Raw genomic sequence first — 6,477 nt, 5'->3', positions numbered from 1 at the left:
TAGCAAGTCCATGCATGATTTTGTATAATACCAACAGAACCTTAAAATTACATCTTAAGCTAGCAGGGAGCCAACACAGGTTAGCTAAAATCGGTGTGATATGATCAAACTTTCTTGTCTTAGTTAAAAGCCTCGCTGCAGAATTTTGTACTAGCTGAAGGCTCTTGGTTTTGGACTTGGGGAGACCAGAGAGTATTGCATTACAGTAATAAAGACGGGAAGTAACAAACGCGTGAATTATAATCTCCGCATCTGACTTAGACAGCATAGGACGAATTTTAGCAATGTTGCAAAGGTGGAAGAAAGCTGTTCTAGTAATAATCTTCACGTGTGTTCAAAAGGACAGATCGGGGTCACATATGACACCTAAATATCTAACTGAGTCACTCTGGGTGATATTACATTTGTCAATGTACATAAAAAAATGCCATGAAACAGTCAAGCACTATAAAGGTAACCATTTTCAATGGGACAGAAAGTGGTGCAGAAATACAGAGAAAAAACATAATTAAATTTAAAAAAAATGATGACATGTCCAACTCACCACAAGGGGCAGATTCTTAAGCATATCATATATCATTTGAACGTTGGGAATGTTTATAAAATTCTAAGATTCAAATCCCCCAAAAAATCTTGACAGTGGGTTTACATGTTTGATAGTTTTTTCACTCTACTGAGACAGCCCTGATTAAGATAACCAATGATCTTCTACTGGCAATGGACTCTGGCGCTTCACCACTCTTGCTGCTGCTGGACCTTGGTGTTTCCTTTGACACTGTTGACCATAATGTCTTACTAGAATGGTTTGAAAAATGAATTGGTTCCTCAGGAACCATCCTCTTATTGTTCAGATCCTACCTCTCAGTTAGGACGCACAGTGTTAAATATGGTGAAATGACATCTGAGCCCTTCAGTGTTACCTGTGGTGTTCCCCAGGGTTCGGTACTTGGCCCCCTTCTTTTCAGCATTTACATGCTTCCATTAGGTGATATTATTCGCAAGTATAATATCAGTTTTCATTGCTACGCAGATGACACTGAACTATAGCTTCCAATGGCTAAATCTGCCCCACTAAACTGTGGAAAAACTGCGATAAAATGATGGATGTCACTCAACTTCTTGTGCCTCAACTCTGAAAAGACAGAAATATATTTATTGGTCCATCTAAATGCCGTGACTTGTTCTCAAGAACTGCTCTGAATATTGAAAAATGTAATATCACCCAGAGTGACTCAGTCAAAAATTAAGGTGTCACATTTGACCCCAATCTGTACTTTCAAACAATTGTTGTGAATATTACTGGAACAGCTTTTTTCCATCTTCGCAACATTGCTAAAATTCGCCCTATGCTGTCCCAGTCCGATGCAGAGATTATAATTCATGCTGTCATGATTACTAACTCTGATCACCTGGAGCAATCATGTGGGTGCCTTCTGATTGGCTGGCACTTCGCTCTTAAGCACGCTACGCCCGGACCTCCTCGTCAGAGTGTACTTTGGAAACTCTGTGTGACTCTCCTGATTTCCCGTTCGTCAAAGAACTCTGCTTACCTGTTTCTGCCTGCCTCTGATCCGACCTGTTTCCGTCCCACGCTTCGATCTCCTCTCCAGCTCCGGTAAACTCGACCTGCCTGACTTCCGCAATCCGATTGGCCACTTGATCCGACGCTATCTCTCCGGCTCCGCTGCTGACGTCTGACGGCCATCACGTCTCCCGCAAGCCCTGAACGCTTCCTTAAATAAAGAACTGAAACGAATGCTCTGGGGTTTCCTGGTCTGTTCTGGTCTCCTGATACATGCGTTTGTTACTACCCGTCTCAATTACTGTACTTTACTACTCTCGTGTCTCCCGAAGTCCAAAATCAAGAACCTGCAGCTGGTACTAAATGCTGCAGCGAGGCTTTTAACTAAGACAAGAAAGTTTGATCACATTACCTCGATTTTAGCTAACCTGCATTGGCTCCCTGTTAGCTTAAGATGTGATTTTAAGGTTCTGTTGGTATTACACAAAATCATGCATGGACTTGCTCCCTCATATCTTTCAGATTAAAGTTTCCCCTATGTACTGGTCTGGAGCCTTCTCTCTGAAAATACTGGTCTACTAGTGATCCCAAGAGCCAAGAAAAGAGAACCGCAGGTTCGAGCTCATTCTCCATTCGGGCCCCGGTGTTGTGGAATGTATTGCCCCGTGAGATTCAATTTGCAACGTCAGTGGAACTGTTTAAATCTAGGATTAAAACAGACTTTTATTCTCTAGTTTATGAATGTCCTATATTTCCTGTTTACAATATCTGTGTATTATTTCTTATTGCAATATCCATTTCATCCTGGTCATTGCAGCCTGGTCATCCTGGAAGGGGTTTACTTCAAGTGCGGTCCCTTCTCAAGTTTTCTTCATTTTCCTCATGTTGAGGTCTTTGATTTTTTTTCCTTGCCCTCCTGTAGGTTTTAGATCAGGGGATGGTGTAATATAGTCTGTAGTTTGCAATAATCTGTGCAGCCCTTTGAGACTCCTTGTGATTGGGGGCTATACAAATAAACTTGACTTGACTTGACTATGATAAGTCCAAATGTAAACTGATCCCTTGGATAAGGTAGTAAAAAAGAATATCCAAAATATTTGAAGGTATATAGCATACATTTGTATGTAATTGTATTTTTTTATTGATAAGTTATTTGAAAACACTTGGAATTTTTCAATGTTTTATATTATAAAATGTTATATTGTTTTGTGCACTATTTTTCTATTTTTCCAAAATTAAATAAAAAAGGGGAAATTAAAAAAGTGATTAAGTACCTGATTGATAAAAAAAAAAGTTGCAGCCCTAGATAAGGTACTTTAGAAATGCATATGCATAACCAGTAATGAGAAAGTAGCTCTTGGCTTCACAAATGTTGATGTTATTAGTGGTTGAGTTGATGTTTTTCACTTCCAAAATTTTACCCCACAAACAGCAATATTCTCACCGCAATGTGTTAAATTTTTGAGTTTTTTTTTCCCAAAGGTCTGACAAAGTCTCTTAGAAGAGCAAAGAAGGGACTGGCTCTGTTCTTGCCTCCATTTAAGCTTCAAACACTTCAGTTCAAATGTAACCAAGTGCGACACAAAAGTAGCAATTTGTGCATATCGGGCTTTGAGTGCAGTCGTGCAGCTAGGTTTTTATCTCATATTATGTGTTATCTCTTATCTCCTCTGTGGCCAATGTTCCTTGAAATAGACTTGACACCATTTCTGGTTTTCAGGAATGTTTCCTTTCTCGCAAAGACAATGAGGTGACAATGAGCTCGGTATCCAAGAAAATCCTTATTAAGAGAGGAGGTAAAGCATTACATACCACCGCTACTGCTACACAGTCGACCGAGTCGGGTCTCAAGTGGGATCTTTAACGTGCCACGAGGTTATTTTGATCTATGGAGTTACCTGTATTAGACTTTTCTAAAGTAAGTACAACTTTCAGATCTTTGTGGGATATACTATACCAAGCATGTTTTTCTTTTATGCTGGAAACAGGCATCTATTTCATTTCATTTTTAGAACTAACTAAACTAGGCATGTCAAAAATCCTGCGTGGGGGCCAGTTACGGCCTGTTCTCAAGTTTTTGCTGGCTCCAACCTCATTCGTAAAATTAATAATATGCGGCCCACCAGTCATGTTGACCACAGTATAAAATACATTTGTTCAATAAGAACATAAATACTATTTCACCAGATGATGGCAGTAGTATTTTGGTCACTTTGCCCTTGGCTTTCTGTAAGAATTTTAGGCCACCCATTTCTGACATGACTGTAAATAAAAAAAAGGAAAGTTGACCATGAGGGAGTATTTGTTCACCAAAATCTGAAACAACTGCATCAGCCAAATTTGCCAAGTGAGTGTGGCTGTTTACAAACAATGTAATATCCACGCTGTTGCCTGGTGAATTTATTAAAGACTGTTCAAAGAATCCCAGGCTGAAAAGCCGACGAAATCTGGCCTGCTTTCTGAAAAGTTTAGACACCCTTGAACTAAACTAACCACATTCTTCTTCTGGATAAAGCTAGGATTGTCTTTTCCATATTTGAAATGCATTGTTTCATAAGCTGAAAACTAACTTTTCTTCTACACCAAAAGCTAGCATTGGTTTTTTTCTGTTTTGAAAGGCAGCATTACCTTCTAGAAAAAGAACTACAGTGGTACCTCTACTTACGAATGTCTAGATAGATAGATAGACAGATAGATAGAAAGGTTACAAAGTACCAGAACGGGAAAATATTTGCCTCCAGTTACGAAGGCGTTTCAGGATACGAAGTCAAAAATACAGTAGAGTACACGCTGCCATTTGCCACTCTCAGAGTTCTACCTGGCAACTGATGCATACGTGCAAATCTTTGCATGCTCTTTGTGTCCCTTTCCGGCTTTCTAAACAGTCGACTCTATGGTACCGCTACGATGGACCCCACAAAAGACATGCAGAAAAATGAACAAGAAGAGGAGAGGAAGAGACTTGGTCTGGCCATCGAAAAGAAGCAATAAATAATAGAAAAGTCTGAAAAAGTGAAGTGTTTGTATGATCTCGCAAAATAATATGGCCATAATATATCTACGATTGCCAGGCTAATGTGTGGATCACGAGGACATAAACGAGCTGATTCAGGAGCACAATGAGGAGCTTTTGACGAAGGAGCTGCAGGAATTATAGACAATGCAACACACCACCGTGCAGAAAGAGTTCAGAGACGACAAGGAGGAGGATGCAGCCATCATTTAACAGACCATATCAAAGACATTTTGGCAAAATGCCACGAAGTTTTGGAATTAGTTGAAAGAAGTCCCCCAGAAAAACCTTTGAGAAGTCGACCTATTGCTCATTGTCATTACACTGGCTTCTCACAATTCCGAAAGATCGTCAAATGCCGGCAAAAGCAGTTTCATTGGATCAGTTTTACCGGAAACGCAACAGAAATAATACTGTTGAGGACCAGTAAAAAAGACTCCAGTTAAAAGTGAGTTAATATTTTGATTATTTTTTTCTTATTTGTTTATCTAGATTATGTGCCTCTCGTTTTATGTTTATTGTGTGATAATCCAACTTTACTATGCATTTGTTTTATGATCTGATGCTCTTGAAATCATCCTACAGCTCTTGTTCTGAGCCAATCAGAGTATGAAGATGATGACTGACGGTGGCTGGTGATTTAGGTCCTCCATATTTGTATCACATGATCCACACGCTTGTACAGTGATACCTTTACTTATGAATTGATTTTGTTCTGGAAGTAGCTTTGTAACCTGAAACATTTTTAAGTTTTTAAGTTTTGAATCACAAATGGTTCGATGCTGTGTCTGATCACAGGTATCCGGAACGGTTGGTAGAGGTGAGATCCGTCCATTTTGCCATGGCCTAAAACTAATTTGGAGGAGTGTTTGATGTGGATAAAAGCATGGTGTCACCCTCACGTTCAACTTTACGTGAAGATGATTGATGGGAACCGGAGCAAAGTTATTTGTTCTACAGTAAGTGTTTTATTTTTATTAAATTGAAGTTTACACTCTTGTTTCGTTCGCAGACTTGTCAACCTGTATGGTTTTGCCGTACAAAATACGTTCTTATGCATTTTAAGACGAGTACGACATACAAGGAAATCTGTACGGAAAAACGCAAATTTGTCAATGATGGGTACCATCCGGTATACACCGACTATCACGAAACGGCAAATCAATTAAGTCCTCTATAGTAGCCTCTATCTCTGTATCGTTTTTTTTGTTGCAAACGAAGCGAGAGGTTTGATGCTACTGTCCGCATGCGTTTGTCGCTTGGGGATTTTCCATCATGCATCATTCCGGAAAAAAAAAAAAGATTATTTTGTATTTGGTATGGGAAAATACGACAGTTTGTACGGGCATGGAGCCGTGGAGGTTGACAGGTATGGGTTCGGTGATAACACAGCACTCTATCAGCCTCACAGCATGACATATAGCTCCTCCCTCCCACGTTAATTTGGTATATTGCCATGAAAGAGAAACCTGGACACGGCTTAAACAATTCCGGAATGGGTTCGATCTGTCATAGGTTATGAACTTGTAAATTTGTCTGCAAAGACAGCCTGAAGAACACTTTGCTTCTTTTATAGCATTAGCTGCGCCAAGAAATAAGAGTGAGGTGACATACTTAAAACTCATTAAAGTCTTTTAGAAGGTAAAACAATAAAGTGTACATACCCTGCTTTACTTTTGCAGAAAGGGTCCGTCAGAGCTGACACATCTGAATCTATTTCTATGTGAAGTTGGTACGGGGATGACGACTTCTTCATAAATTGTCAACATTACAAGGTTATTGCACTTTTGAACAACTTAATGCCATGAATATGACTATGCATAAGATAATTAAAAACCTTTTCTACTGTTTTTGAGACAATTTTGTATGATAAGGAAGAAACATTACTGCTATGCTATGCTATCAGGAATAGCGACCAAAGAGTCGCTTGCTGTTGTTTCGG

The 6,477-nt window shown here is 39.4% G+C and overlaps 1 long non-coding RNA gene across 1 annotated transcript; it reads left to right on the top strand.

Moving 5' to 3' along the window:
* Positions 1-3,261: 3,261 nt before the first annotated feature.
* Positions 3,262-5,470, top strand: LOC148361890 (uncharacterized). Its single transcript, XR_015851163.1, has 3 exons — positions 3,262-3,440; positions 4,594-4,983; positions 5,334-5,470. It is a non-coding gene; the product is annotated as an uncharacterized LOC148361890 (long non-coding RNA).
* Positions 5,471-6,477: the final 1,007 nt, after the last annotated feature.

This window comes from Urocampus carinirostris, chromosome 8 (genome assembly GCF_059441175.1).
Source record: "Urocampus carinirostris isolate Australia breed hairy pipefish chromosome 8, RoL_Ucar_1.0, whole genome shotgun sequence".
Taxonomy (NCBI): domain Eukaryota; kingdom Metazoa; phylum Chordata; class Actinopteri; order Syngnathiformes; family Syngnathidae; genus Urocampus; species Urocampus carinirostris.
Note: the sequence above shows the minus strand (reverse complement) of the source record. Positions and strands in the feature narration are given on the sequence as shown.